The 15,336-nt window shown below is 42.3% G+C and overlaps 1 protein-coding gene across 2 annotated transcripts in view; it reads right to left on the bottom strand.

Moving 5' to 3' along the window:
* DLC1 (DLC1 Rho GTPase activating protein) overlaps positions 1–8,779 on the bottom strand; it is a 316,025-nt gene extending 307,246 nt beyond the window's left edge. The window contains exon 1 of one of the 2 annotated variants that reach the window (XM_060778552.2): positions 8,526–8,779. The gene's annotated coding sequence lies outside the window, so the exon portion shown is untranslated. Of the gene's footprint in view, positions 1–7,488; positions 8,016–8,525 lie in introns of those variants that run through there. The other variant, XM_060778551.2, reaches the window with a different exon arrangement.
* Positions 8,780–15,336: the final 6,557 nt, after the last annotated feature.

Raw genomic sequence — 15,336 nt, 5'->3', positions numbered from 1 at the left:
GCCCACAAGGTCTCTTCCAACTCTATGATTATATGATTCTAAGAAGTTGTAAAATGACAACTCCCATTATTCCATAGTATTGACCTATGGCAATTAAAGTGACATCAAAGTGCATTAATTCCCCATGAAACTCACAGGGCGATCTTAGGCCAGTCACCACCTTTCTCAGCCTAACCTACTTGTGAAAATAAAGTGAGAAGGATGTGAATTCTGTATATGTCCCTGAGTAATGAAACATAGAATAAAATGGAAGTTTCAACAAGTATCTTGCCAACTCAATTCCTTATTTCTCTTCTCTGCACAGAATTCACATTTACAGATTATAACAGTAATGTTTTTTTAAATGTTTGTAACTCTTAGCACAGAACATCACTTGCCTTATGCTTCCTTATGCATGCAGTTATATCTTCTATTTTTGTTTTCCAAATTACTGACGTCTCTCTGTGTGATTCATATAATTCCTACCTTAAACATGAAACAAGCCACAAGAGGTGGTGGTTTATCTCTTTCTTTGCCAGCCACAAATCATGTACGGAAAGATGATTTTGCTCAATATTTCAGTCTTGCCTTGTGGTTTCTTAAGACTTCTCTTTTCTTACAAGAATCTAGGCCATCTAGTCCTTAGAGGTAATTTTTTAGGTCCCTTGATGTTCAAATATTTCAAAAATTGATTTCATGATATTTTACTGTCTGTTGATGAGATATGGAGATCTTGGGAGACTCACTCATTCAACTAAGAAATTGGTTTGTTGGAATTTTATGTGAATGTTTTATCTAACCTTTAAAAATAAGATGTTTCAGAATATGAAGTTTCTTTAACAAATGATTCCTGTGTAACACTTACACACTAGAGTAATTGCAGATAAACACCTAACGGTGAAATTAAGTTGGAATCCAATTTGTGAGAAATGTATTTATTGTATCAAGAGCAAACCAAGGTACAGTTGTGATGTATTTGAGAAAACACAAAGTTTAAAAAACTTGGCATTATATTAAATGTCCTTTGACCAGTAGCTGGCCACTTGGAATGCCTCTGGTGTTACTATAAGAAGGTCCTCCATTGTGCATGTGGCGAGGCTCAGGTTGCATTGTAGTAGGTGGTCTGTGGTTTGCTCTTCTCCACACTCACACATGGACTTCACTTTGCGGCTCTATTTCTTAAGGTTGGCTCTGCATCTCGTGGTGCCAGAGTGCAGTCTGCTCAGTGCCTTCCAAGTTGCCCAGTCTTCTGTGTGCCAAGTAACTTTGTGAGATATACTGGCATAACTTCCTGTTGATTTCAATGGGTTTAATCTAGATCAAGGGTAGGGAGCATGCAACCTTGCTGATGTTGTATTGCAGCTCCCAGATTTCCTCATCATTCACTCTGTTTGCTCTGGTATAGTTATGGAAAGAATACTGCTGGTCCTTTGTATTAAAAGATTCTGTATCCTTGTATTTAAGCACACAGACACAGACACAGACACAGACACACACACACACACATATATACATACTAAAACTTGATTTTGGGCCCCCTGGTGGCGCAGCAGGTTAAACTATTGAGCTGCTGAACTTGCTGACCAAAATGTTGGTGGTTCAAGTCCAGGGAGCTGGGTGAGCTCCCATTGTTAGCCCCAGCTTCTGCCAAACTAGCAGTTTGAAAACATGCAAATGTGAGTACATCAATAGGTACTGCTTCTGCAGGAAGGTAACAGTGCTTCATGCAGTCATGCTGACCACCTGACCTTGGAGGTGTCTATGGACAATGCCAGCTCTTTGACTTAGAAATTGAAGTGAATCCCCCCCCCCCCCGAGTTGGACACAATTAGACTTAACATCGGGGAAACCTTTACCTTTAAAGGTTGATTTTGGCATATGCTGAGCACCACGCTGATTCCTAGACATACTCTACTGTAGAGACCCATCATTTCACAAATTCTCAGGCTCTATAATAGGACTTCAGGATTTATTGATCTTGATGCCCATAGAGATTCTTGGAACCAAACCCCTATGGATACTGTGGGGCACTGTTTTGGGAAATATTCCAAAACTGTAGAAAAAACATATATCTCAAGCATTGGGAAACTCTGATGAGCAAAATCCTAGACAGATGATAATCTTTACAGTTCAAGCACACTGTGTTTAGAAAACAGCATCTTCTTTATAGTAAATAGCATTTTGTAGAAGAACATAATATTTCTGCAAAATAACTGTTTCCTACACAGAAGACACTGTTTGCTGTGCAAACAGTAAGTATAAATTTAGTACAGTGTGAGTCCCCAACTAGAGCATTTGGGAGACTGAAATTTCTGCATAGAATACATAAGTCTTGGAAAACTACAATTTTTGAAGAATTCTTTCTAGCAAGAAGATAAATTGTTAAAATGACTAGTTACTAATGAGAACGAGAAGTTAGTGAAGAATTACATCCCTGTTAGGCTGCTGGGACTTAATTACTATCAGTTTCAACCTATGACATACCTATGGTTGAGAGACGTGCAAGACACATTGTCACCAACAGCCCTGCACAGGTCCTACAAGCCCAAGGCATTGGTTTCCTTGATTAATTCTGAAAACTTGTAATGTAGTCTCTCTCTTTTCTAACTTTCCCTCACTTTTCATATTAACACTCTGGGGTTTTAATGTGGGGAATCCCGTTCCCCTACTGCCTGCAGAATTACATCTCTTATTAAGGAAATCAATTAATATATGGTGCAGGAATTCATCCTAAATCCATACAATGTGGTCCTGTGATGCACTAAAGAACTGAATAATTGCTGACAAGGGTTGTCATCACCAAGTATACATGTTGACTCAGTGTTGAAAATGATTTCATTGGTAGCATAGGTGAGACAGATTTGTACAACACATAATTACAGAAATAGTATTGGCATTTGATTTTGAAATGTCAATAATTGCATGCTTTCCAAAGAGAGTGAGCATTCACGACATTTTTATGATACATTTTCAATGGCCGAAAACAGTTGCCAAAATTTACCCAGCTGTTTAACTGAGATGAGGCTTAAGCTAACATTTCCAGTAAGGAAGGCTGGAATATCCAATTTTTATGCAGGTGAAGAAATGCTGACTCTTGGGAAAATTTGCAAAATGGAATGCTTCTGAAAGAGGAAACAGCTTATTTTAAGAGGAAAATATTATTTGGATGAAATAAACTTTCCAAATAGTTTGGCTACAAATAACACAACATAGGCGATAACTTGTTTTTAGGACAATGATTTCTTCCTAGAGCTACCACTATCCATGTTATAGGTATTTAATGATGCCATCCCTAATCCGATCCCTTCCAAACTGTGTTGATGAATAGGGGCATGCAGTTCAGCCAAAAGGCATCCTGTTTCAGGGCCTATTGTCAGATGACTCCTCATTCTGTTTACTGGGAAGTTACTCGAATCAAGAGGGCTATTGCCATTTTCATTCAGCAAAGATTTGGCCCATTGGTTACAGTGGAAAACTTAAAAAGCCCAATCTTCAGTCATTTTAAGGTATATCTGCATGGGACATACCTCAGTTTTAGATCTCATTTACAACTGCAGGCCTGCCAAGTTTCAAAACAATTCACCGATCTACTGATTTTTTAAGAATTATTTTAAGTTTTAACCATAACATTTTTTAAAATAAGACAAACTGCAAGAGAGGGTTCTGGGAATTGTAGTTGGCTCGTTGTACCATCATCAGTCAATCAGAGAATGAATACAACCAGGCCTTTTATTAACTGAGAAACAGAGAGATAGAAAAACTTCAAATCCCATCACGCTCTGAGAGGAACTCAGAGACTGCCTTCCTTATGCAAGTGCTGCTCGGAAAGTGAGTTCTCAACAGGGCCCTCTCTGGAGGAGGAGCCTAGGGAATATTTCCAAAAGAAATGGGACAATTTGCTGGACACTTTTGGCTCCCTCCTCCCTGATCCATTTTTGGAAATTATATAAAATGGCCCATCGAATACTACAAATCTTTTTTGTTCAAACTGATTCGGGCAACTTCATTATCCTCAGACTGTTTGAGCAAGGACTGTGATTTTTCATGGTGGGCTTCAGAGATGGGAACTGTAGTACAATCCAGCTGGAGGATACCATATTGCAGAAAGAGAGTAAAGTTTTATGTGCACCAAAAATATTATCTTCAACATCATATCTACCTTCCCCAGACAAAGTTGACCCTCTAACCCAAGTCATTTTCACTGAGGGCCACATCAACCTTATGGTGCCTTCAAAGGGCTATTTGTAATTGTAAGACTGGATGAATGTAACTATGTTGTCCTGGCATTCAAATCTTGTGGACCATTAAAAATGATGCAGTGGGCTGGATTTGGCCTGCTGGTCTTGCATTTGACAGGTGTGCTCTAACCTAATGGCCTTTAGTCTACACTTTCACAACCTGATGTTCTCCAGAAGTTTAATTAGTTATAGTAGCAATCACCATTGACTATTTGTGTTGCTGGCTGAAGCTCTTTGAAATGGTAGGACAAACCTTTAGCTAGCACCAAGTTGTGGAAGGCTGAAGAATTGACTCTCCAAGATCTCAAGGTGAAGCCTTAGAATTCCTGTAAACTTTGGAGGTATTGTGGATCAAACTAACTGTATTCTATATAAGGAATACCAGTTGAACTATGGTCTTTATATATTACTTATACACAGCTTGCAAAGAAACCTTCCATTATAAAAGATCAAGTAGAGGAAATGCCAAAATAATCCAGATTGGTCTTTAAGGCAATCCAAATTACATATTTATAATAAATAACACAGGCTAAGTATACTGGCACACATCCTCTGATCACAATTTACAATTTTGACTTATTTGGCTTATAAAATGTGTCCTCTGAAACTTACTGGCAAAAAGCACAAGACAGGGCAAGAAATGGAGAAGGGAAAAGGCTTCAAAACTCACTTCCTAGAAAGGCTATTTTGGCAGTCTCCCTGCAATCCTTCCATAGGCAGGTGAAATGCTTTATGTTGACCAGACTTTGAGAATTCTTTGCCAATCAGGAAAGTGCCTTTAATAATGTGCTCCATTATCTTTTTGGATGTGTTTGTTAAAAATAGCTGTTTTTAAATTGCTTTTAATTCTAGCAACACATTATAATTTAACTTCTGTACAATATGAATGTTGAGTCTCAGGATTGGGAAAAAAGGCAATATGGAGCCATGGATTATGTCGAATATATAAATGTAAGAAATGACAATTTGGCTGAAGCTGTAAAAGGATTACCTGCCAGCTTGGCTTTTATGGAAATTAAATACAATGGGATAGGGATGGATGAAAAATTTGTATCCAGTAACTGATACTGCATTATTATAACTGAAAGGGAAACATATATCACTCCTTGTACATTTTATGCAGAATTTTATGCTGAAAAAGAGTGGGGAATGGCTGTGAATTGCATTTTTAAAACCAGAATCACCTATCTTTAAGCATAATAGTTTGAGGATTCTTTCAGAAGTAGATGACTCAATATTAGGGTTGGATAGGTTCATTCGGAAGAGCCTGAAAGTCGTAAAAAACTTCCGACTTTTGACTTTCGAAGCAGTTTTGAACCATGCAGGAAAGGTGGGAGAAGCAAATCCGAATCTGAACCACTAACCTTTTTTTAACAGCAATATTCCATAATGTTCAAATGTCTCCCAAGGTTATTTTAATTTTCAGAACCATTAGGTAACTTTGCTAAAGCCTAAAAAGCTTTAAAATCTCATGCTTTCCCTCCCCGGCGATGCAAGAGAGGGATGAGATGGGCATGGCAAAGCACAGCCATTGTCATAGTTTGTGAAGGCCAGGCCCCAATTGCCTTGCTGCTCATTAGCCAAAGTGTCTAAAGAAGGCAGCAAAGCAACAACCAACTTTTGCAAAGCCAAGGGAACATAAACTGCTTAAAAACCAATAACTCACTTTGACCGAATACCCATGAACAAGGCACTGGGATAACCCACCACAGCCAGCCAGCCCTCCCTTTACGTCAGTAAGTAATGATGAAATAAAATGATTGATTGCATCTGCAAATAGGAATAAATGGATGGATGTGTCTTGAGAGTTCCCACTAACTCAGTAGAGGAAGCAAATAGATGTCAGGAGAGTTTGGATGGTGCCTTTCTGCCCAGAAGAAGGGGATCAGTCTAGATGTCCCTTGATGGGGTCTGTACTGTGATTTCTGTTCTGCACCAATTTAACACAGTTTGTGCCACATAAACAAAGTTTCTGGAGTAGAACAGCTACTTTCAAAGTAAAGACCACCCAATGAAACAGGAAATAACATTTTCAAACCAGGAACAGATATTCTTTATTATTAAAAATGCTTTTTATAAAACTTTGAAAATTCGCCAAAAATCCATGGATAAGTCAAAGGTTATGAAATTTGGTGAGCTAACAGTGGTCCATGTGTTCTACCATTGTAGCAAGTTTCATCAGGAATAGTCTAAAAACGAGGGATGGAGAATCCAATGAAGTTTCCTCAGTTCCAGTGCTGTTTATTTCTTACTGCGCACATGTGTCTGCCATTAACGAAGCAATTCGGAAGTTTTGGAAGTTTTGGAAAGTTTTGATTTTTTTTTTAAAAAAAACTGGAAGTGACTTTAGAATCGAACCACCAGCGCCCCCTACATCTGAAACAGGTTTTCAACCATTTTTGTTGAAACCAAGCCTACTCACTATCATTTCATCAACTCCATCATCCATCACTGGTTGGAATTCTTGCACACATCTCCTCTGTGACTAGTATGTATGTATGATATACCATCTCTATTATGGTTTCATACAGGGTTGGAATGGAATAATGTTTTGCTCTATGGAAATATCCAAAGAGAATTTGGAATCAAAATATTAAGCTGCAGTAGAGGTAGCGTTAATTCTGTAGTAATTCCCTCCTTCTTTAAAATGACAGCTGATATATGTCATGAAAAAGATTTTCTGAATTTAGCATTAAGAGCATTTTCTCAGAAGTAAGCCCCACAGAGTTCTGGGGTGGCTCTACTTCCTAACCTCCTGTATCGGAATTCTGCCTGAATTCCTTTTGACATTTGACAGTCTATATAGGACTGACACATTTCACAACTTGATATCATGATCTTGCATTGGAGTCACACTTAAGATCACAAAATTATATGGAACCAAACTCAGGTGGCTGTTATAAACAGCCAAGGATGCAATCCTATGCACATTTATCTGTGAACATGAACTTAATAGGACTTCCTTCTGAAGACTTCTGTAGGACTGTAAATTAAAGAGTGATGCCACTTTTTTACCCCAAACTCTCCCTTCTTATTGTTAACGAGGAAAAATGCAAAATACATTCCAACTTTTTGTTTCTATAGCCAATGCAAAGCATACACACTAAAATCTTGCAAGTGTCATTTGCAATAGATATCAACAGTAAGTAAAATATTTCCATTTTTAACAAAATAAAAACATAGAAAAATAAAAACATAGAAAAATTCAGATCTCTTATCCATGCATGTATCCATATTTAAAGACACTGATGGCATGCAATATTTCACTTACTGTGTTTTTTCCCCATTCCGGCTATACGAATGCAATCCTCAGTGCAGAAAGCTTCATTAAAGAGTCCTGGCATTTTGTCTAACAGATTCCAGAAAATGTATGCATAGCTGAAAGCAGCTTATTAGCTTTTTTTAAAAAAAGTTTTAAAACTTGCAGATTTAACTCGTGAAAATGCCAAGTTGTAAATAGTCAAAATTACTCCTCAAAATGCTTTGGCTGTGTACACAAAAAAGAGAGAAGGGAAAGTGGGGGGAAAAGAACCCACCCAGAATTTCTCTCAGCCTCCGCAAGCATAAAGTTCGGATTTCATTGCTGAGATCATTGCTCTATTCTCAGCACTTTTGCTCTATATGTGTGATTCTGACCAAAACACATTCTGCAGCTGGAGGGAGCCTCAACGAAATGGAATTCTACCAAGCTTTCCCTAGTTACTTCTGTCTACTAAATGCAGACTGATGTTTTGTGAGATGGGGCCTCAAAGAACCAGGCCCAGATTGCTTCAAAAGTATTTCCTGCTGTTGAGTAGTAGGCATGTGAAAGTAAGTGTGTGTGTGTGTGTGTGTGTGTGTGTGTGTGAGAGAGAGAGAGAACAGGAATGGCAGAAAATCTGGATACAGTGCATTTGACGAAACTCTGCCTCTGGATATTTATATCTCCAGTCCCCAATTTTATGACTTCTCTATGTTAATACTTTGTTTCTACCGCTTGAGCCCATATAAAACAATAACTTTGAAAGCATTCCAAATATCTCTTTAATTCTCTTGAATAATAAATGAACCACATCTAAGGAAATTAGCTTGAAAGAAGATATTGCCATGCTTTAAAGACGTTTTCCCCCCTACTCTATTGAGCAAAGAATTGCACAGGAGGAGAGGGAAAAAAAGAGGCAAGATGGATAGATAATACAATTGCAGCCTTTGCAAATATAACTCAAAGACGAAGCTTTGCCAGTGAGCTCTTTAGCCAATGAGAATGAAGAGAAAAGAATGCCATTGCATATAAAGGCAGCCACAGTCTACACGTATATAGCGTATTACCTCTATGGAGTATTCTCTAGAGCCTCACAGATCCAAAGTTATAGAAGCGTGCGTATAGACTCCATCTTGATCATATTAGAATTCAGCTGACACAGAACATTTGTAACTACTCTTTTGCAGTCTGACAGGGTGCCGGAATCATATCTCTGGAGCAGCCCACAGGATCTACATCCTCCATGCGATACAGATTTGGTGAAACTATCTGCTGTTTATCTTTCCTGCTTTCTTCTGCCTTCTCTGAATGATTTCCTCTGAGCTGTTCCAGCCTGGGAACTTGGATTGCCATTTGGTTTTGATTAAAACCAGACGGACAGCTCTGTAAAAATTTGAGAGTAAGCTAATGGAAAGCACTAGCGTGGCTTTAATTAGAGTATCAATTAATAATAAATGTTAACTATTCACATAGCAAATGCTACCAGAGCTCCTATGATGATTTCTATGGGATAATAATACTGTGTTGTTGCGGAGTTTTTAAAAATCAGACACTATTTTGTTTTTAACTGTGGCTACAAGAATTAAAAAATGAGACTCTGAGATGCCAAATGCTACAACAGAATTTCATTTGTTTTAAATAAGATAATAGTTCTATTGCTGAGTTTGATCTCAATTGTGAAGGTTTACAAGGAATGTCTTCTGTTGACTTGTTTGTGTTGTACTGAAACTCATTTTATTTGTATACTAGCTTGGGGACCCGGCGTTGCCCGGGTTATTAGAGAAAGTGGGTAATGGTGGTTCTGTATGCCAAGTTTGGTCTTTATTGGTCTTTGGATAACGGCTGCATTATTTTCAGGAAGTGAGTGAAGGTACTTGAAGTCCCATCATCCATGGCCCATCCTCCTACAAACAGCAGCAGAATATAGAGTGGGTCATGGGGGCTCTGTGTGCCAAGTTTGGTCTTTATCAGTCATTAGATGAGGGTGGCAGTGGTGTCAGTAAGTGAGTGAAGGTACTGCAAGTCCCATCATCCAAAGTCCATCCCCTTTCAAACTGCAGTAGGATGTAGAGTGGATCATGGGGGCTCTGTGTGCCAAGTGTGGTCTTGATTGGTCATTAGAAGAGGGTTGCAGCAATCTTTGGAAGGGAGTGGAGGTACTTGAAGTCCCATCATCCATGGTCTGTCCTCCTCCAAACTGCACCAGGATGTTGAGTGGGTCATTGAAGCTCCATGTGCCAAGTTTAGTCTTGATTAGTCATTGGCGAGGGTCTCAGTGGTCTCAGGAAGTGAGTGAAGTGACTGCAAGTCCCATCATCCATCTCCAAAGTTTTCCAAATAACACCAGGACGTAAAGTGGGTCATGAGAGGTCTATGTGCCAAGTTTGGTGTTGATCCGTCATTGGATGAGGTTTTCAGAGGTCTCAGAATGTGAGTGAAGGTACTGGAAGTTCCATCATCCATGGTCCACCCTTCTCCAAAACTGCAGCAGGATGTAGAGTGGGTCATGGGGGCTCTGTGTGCCAACTTTGGTCTTGATTGGTCATTAGATGAGTTTTGCAGCAGTCTTGGGGAGTGGAGGTACTTGAAGTCCCATCATCCATGGTCTGTCGTCCTCCAAACTGCTCCAGGATGTAGAGTGGGTCATTGAAGCTCCATGTGCCAAGTTTAGTCTTGATGAGTCATTGGCGAGGGTCTCAGTGGTCTCAGGAAGTGAGTGAAATGACTGCAAGTCCCATCATCCATTGTCAAATTCTTCCAAACCGCACCAAGATGTAGAGTGAGTTATGCGGGCTCTCTGTGTAAATTGTGGTCCTGATCCATCATTGTTGGCAGTTATGGTCTTAGGAAGGGAGTGCAGGTATTGCAAGTCCCATCGTCCATGGTGCATCCTCCTTCAAACTGTACCTGGATGTAGAGTGCCCATCCTCCTACAAACAGCAGCAGAATATAGAGTGGGTCATGGGGGCTCTGTGTGCCAAGTTTGGTCTTTATCAGTCAGGCTCAGTGTGGCAAGTTTGGCATTTATTGGTAATTGGATGAGGGTTGCAGTAGTCTGAAGAATTGAGCAATGGTACTGCAAGTCTCATAATCCACGGTCCATCCCCGGCCAAACCACACCAGGACGTAAAGTGGGTCATGAGAGGTCTATGTGCGAAGTTTGGTCCTGATCAGTCATTGGATAAGGTTAACAGCGGTCTCAGAATGTGAGTGGTGGTACTGCAAGTCCCATCATCCATGGTTCATCCTCCTCCAAACTGCAGTAGGATGTCGAGTGGGTGATGGGGGCTCTGTGTGCCTATTTCGGTCTGTATTGGGAGTGTTCTGACCCAGCCCCCTTTGGCCTTTCCTTTCCTCTCTTTGTCATCTCAGAATGTTGGATTTGAGGCTGGCCAATCAGAGACCATATGCAAATTTCCTTTTGTCATGCCCCGTTTCTGCCATGAGCCCTCTTCTCCACCAGGGGCTCCTATTGAAGCTGCCCAATCAGAGACCATATGCAAATAGCACCACAGCGGCAGCCAATCAGAACGCTGGCACATACCCCTTCCGCCCTCCGCACCTCTGTCCTTCCCATACAAACACTCTTCTTTATTATATACTAGCTTGGGGACCCGGCGTTGCCCGGGTTATTAGAGAAAGTGGGTAATGGTGGTGCTGTATGCCAAGTTTGGTCTTTATTGGTCTTTGGATAACGGCTGCATTATTTTCAGGAAGTAAGTGAAGGTACTTGAAGTCCCATCATCCATGGGCCATCCTCCTACAAACAGCAGCAGGATATAGAGTGGGTCATGGGGGCTCTGTGTGTCAAGTTTGGTCTTTATCAGTCATTAGATGAGGGTGGCAGTGGTGTCAGTAAGTGAGTGAAGGTACTGCAAGTCCCATCATCCAAAGTCCATCCCCTTTCAAACTGCAGTAGGATGTAGAGTGGATCATGGGGGCTCTGTGTGCCAAGTGTGGTCTTGATTGGTCATTAGAAGAGGGTTGCAGCAATCTTTGGAAGGGAGTGGAGGTACTTGAAGTCCCATCATCCATGGTCTGTCCTCCTCCAAACTGCACCAGGATGTTGAGTGGGTCATTGAAGCTCCATGTGCCAAGTTTAGTCTTGATTAGTCATTGGCGAGGGTCTCAGTGGTCTCAGGAAGTGAGTGAAGTGACTGCAAGTCCCATCATCCATTGTCAAATTCTTCCAAACCGCACCAGGATTTAGAGTGGGTCATGCTGGGTCTCTGTGTAAATTGTGGTCCTGATCCATCATTGTTGGCAGTTGTAATGGTCTTAGGAAGGGAGTTTAGGTATTGCAAGTCCCATCATCCATGGTGCATCCTCCTTCAAACTGCACCTGGATGTAGAGTGGGTCATGGAGACTCAGTGTGCCAAGTTTGGTCTTTATCGGTAATTGGATGCGTGTTGCAGTGGTCTCAGGAATTGAGCAAAGGTAGTGCAAGTCCCATAATCCATGGTCCATCCTCGACCAAACCACACCAGGACGTAAAGTGGGTCATGAGAGGTCTATGTGCCAAGTGTGGTCCTGATCAGTCATTGGATGAGGTTAACAGCGGTCTCAGAATGTGAGTGGTGGTACTGCAAGTCCCATCATCCATGGTACATAGTCCTCCAAACTGCAGTAGGATGTAGAGTGGGTGATGGGGGCTCTGTGTGCCTATTTCGGTTTGTATTGGTAGTGTTCTGACCCAGCCCCCGGCCTTTCCTTTCCTCATTTTCTCATCTCGGAATCTTGGAATTGAGGCTGGCCAATCAGAGACCATATGCAAATTTCTTTCTGTCATGCCCCGTTTCTGCCATGAACCCTCTTCTCCACCAGGGGCTCCTATTGAAGCTGGCCAATCAGAGACCATATGCAAATAGCACCACAGCGGCAGCCAATCAGAAAGCTGCCACATACCCCTTCCGCCCTCCGCACCTCTGTCCTTCCCATACAAACACTCTTCTTTATTATATACTAGCTTGGGGACCCGGCGTTGCCCGGGTTATTAGAGAAAGTGGGTAATGGTGGTTCTGTATGCCAAGTTTGGTCTTTATTGGTCTTTGGATAACGGCTGCATTATTTTCAGGAAGTGAGTGAAGGTACTTGAAGTCCCATCATCCATGGCCCATCCTCCTACAAACAGCAGCAGGATATAGAGTGGGTCATGGGGGCTCTGTGTGCCAAGTTTGGTCTTTATCGGTCATTAGATGAGGGTGGCAGTGGTGTCAGTAAGTGAGTGAAGGTACTGCAAGTCCCATCATCCAAAGTCTATCCCCTTTCAAACTGCAGCAGGATGTGGAGTGGATCATGGGGGCTCTGTGTGCCAAGTTTGGTCTTGATCGGTCATTAGAAGAGAGTTGCAGCAATGTTTTGAAGGGAGTGGAAGTACTTGAAGTCCCATCATCCATGGTCTGTCCTCCTCCAAACTGTAGCAGGATGTAGAGTGGGTCATTTGAGCTCCATGTGCCAAGTTTAGTCTTGATTAGTCATTGGCGAGGGTCTCAGTGGTCTCAGGAAGTGAGCAAAGGTACTGCAAGTCCCATCATCCATCTCCAAATTTTTCCAAACAACACCAGGATGTAAAGTGGGACATGAGAGGTCTATGTGCCAAGTTTGGTCTTGATCCGTCATTGGATGAGGTTTGCAGAGGTCTCAGAATGTGAGTGAAGGTACTGGAAGTTCCATCATCCATGGTCCACCCTTCTCCAAAACTGCAGCAGGAGTAGAGTGGGTCATGGGGGCTCTGTGTGCCAATGTTGGTCTTGAGTGGTCATTAGATGAGTTTTGCAGCAGTCTTGGGTAGTGGAGGTACTTGAAGTTCCATCATCCATGGTCTGTCGTCCTCCAAACTGCTCCAGGATGTAGAGTGGGTCATTGAAGCTCCATGTGCCAAGTTTAGTCTTGATGAGTCATTGGCGAGGTCTCAGTGGTCTCAGGAAGTGACTGCAAGTCCCATCATCCATTGTCAAATTCTTCCAAACCGCACCAGGATGTAGAGTGAGTTATGCAGGGTCTCTGTGTAAATTGTGATCCTGATCCATCATCGTTGGCAGTTGTAATGGTGTTAGGAAGGGAGTGCAGGTATTGCAAGTCCCATCGTCCATGGTGCATCCTCCTTCAAACTGTACCTGGATGTAGAGTGCGTCATGGAGACTCAGTATGCCAAGTTTTGTCTTTATTGGTAATTGGATGAGGGTTGCAGTGGTCTGAAGAATTGAGCAATGGTACTGCAAGTCCCATAATCCACGGTCCATCCCCGGCCAAACCACACCAGGATGTACAGTGGGTCATGAGAGGTCTATGTGCGAAGTTTGGTCCTGATCAGTCATTGGATGAGGTTAATAGCGGTCTCAGAATGTGAGTGGTGGTACTGCAAGTCCCATCATCCATGGTTCATCCTCCTCCAAACTGCAGTAGGATGTCGAGTGGGTGATGGGGGCTCTGTGTGCCTATTTCAGTCTGTATTGGGAGTGTTCTGACCCAGCCTCTGGCCTTTCCTTTCCTCTCTTTATCATCTCAGAATGTTGGAAATGAGGCTGGCCAATCAGAGACCATATGCAAATTTCCTTCTCATGTCCCCGTTTCTGCCATGAACTGTTTTCTCCACCAGGGGCTCCTATTGAAGTTGGCCAATGAGAGACCATATGCAAATAGCACCACAGCGGCAGCCAATCAGAACGCTGGCACATACCCCTTCCGCCCTCCGCACCTCTGTCCTTCCCATACAAACAAACACTCTTCTTTATTATATACTAGCTTGGGGACCCGGCGTTGCCCGGGTTATTAGAGAAAGTGGGTAATGGTGGTTCTGTATGCCAAGTTTGGTCTTTATTGGTCTTTGGATAACGGCTGCATTATTTTCAGGAAGTGAGTGAAGGTACTTGAAGTCCCATCATCCATGGCCCATCCTCCTACAAACAGCAGCAGGATATAGAGTGGGTCATGGGGGCTCTGTGTGCCAAGTTTGGTCTTTATCGGTCATTAGATGAGGGTGGCAGTGGTGTCAGTAAGTGAGTGAAGGTACTGCAAGTCCCATCATCCAAAGTCTATCCCCTTTCAAACTGCAGCAGGATGTGGAGTGGATCATGGGGGCTCTGTGTGCCAAGTTTGGTCTTGATCGGTCATTAGAAGAGAGTTGCAGCAATGTTTTGAAGGGAGTGGAGGTACTTGAAGTCCCATCATCCATGGTCTGTCTTCCTCCAAACTGTAGCAGGATGTAGAGTGGGTCATTTGAGCTCCATGTGCCAAGTTTAGTCTTGATTAGTCATTGGCGAGGGTCTCAGTGGTCTCAGGAAGTGAGCAAAGGTACTGCAAGTCCCATCATCCATCTCCAAATTTTTCCAAACAACACCAGGATGTAAAGTGGGACATGAGAGGTCTATGTGCCAAGTTTGGTCTTGATCCGTCATTGGATGAGGTTTGCAGAGGTCTCAGAATGTGAGTGAAGGTACTGGAAGTTCCATCATCCATGGTCCACCCTTCTCCAAAACTGCAGCAGGAGTAGAGTGGGTCATGGGGGCTCTGTGTGCCAATGTTGGTCTTGAGTGGTCATTAGATGAGTTTTGCAGCAGTCTTGGGTAGTGGAGGTACTTGAAGTTCCATCATCCATGGTCTGTCGTCCTCCAAACTGCTCCAGGATGTAGAGTGGGTCATTGAAGCTCCATGTGCCAAGTTTAGTCTTGATGAGTCATTGGCGAGGTCTCAGTGGTCTCAGGAAGTGACTGCAAGTCCCATCATCCATTGTCAAATTCTTCCAAACCGCACCAGGATGTAGAGTGAGTTATGCAGGGTCTCTGTGTAAATTGTGATCCTGATCCATCATCGTTGGCAGTTGTAATGGTGTTAGGAAGGGAGTGCAGGTATTGCAAGTCCCATCGTCCATGGTGCAT

This window comes from Anolis sagrei, chromosome 5 (genome assembly GCF_037176765.1).
Source record: "Anolis sagrei isolate rAnoSag1 chromosome 5, rAnoSag1.mat, whole genome shotgun sequence".
In the NCBI taxonomy this organism is placed as follows: domain Eukaryota; kingdom Metazoa; phylum Chordata; class Lepidosauria; order Squamata; family Dactyloidae; genus Anolis; species Anolis sagrei.
This window is presented reverse-complemented; position numbering and strand designations above follow the sequence as displayed.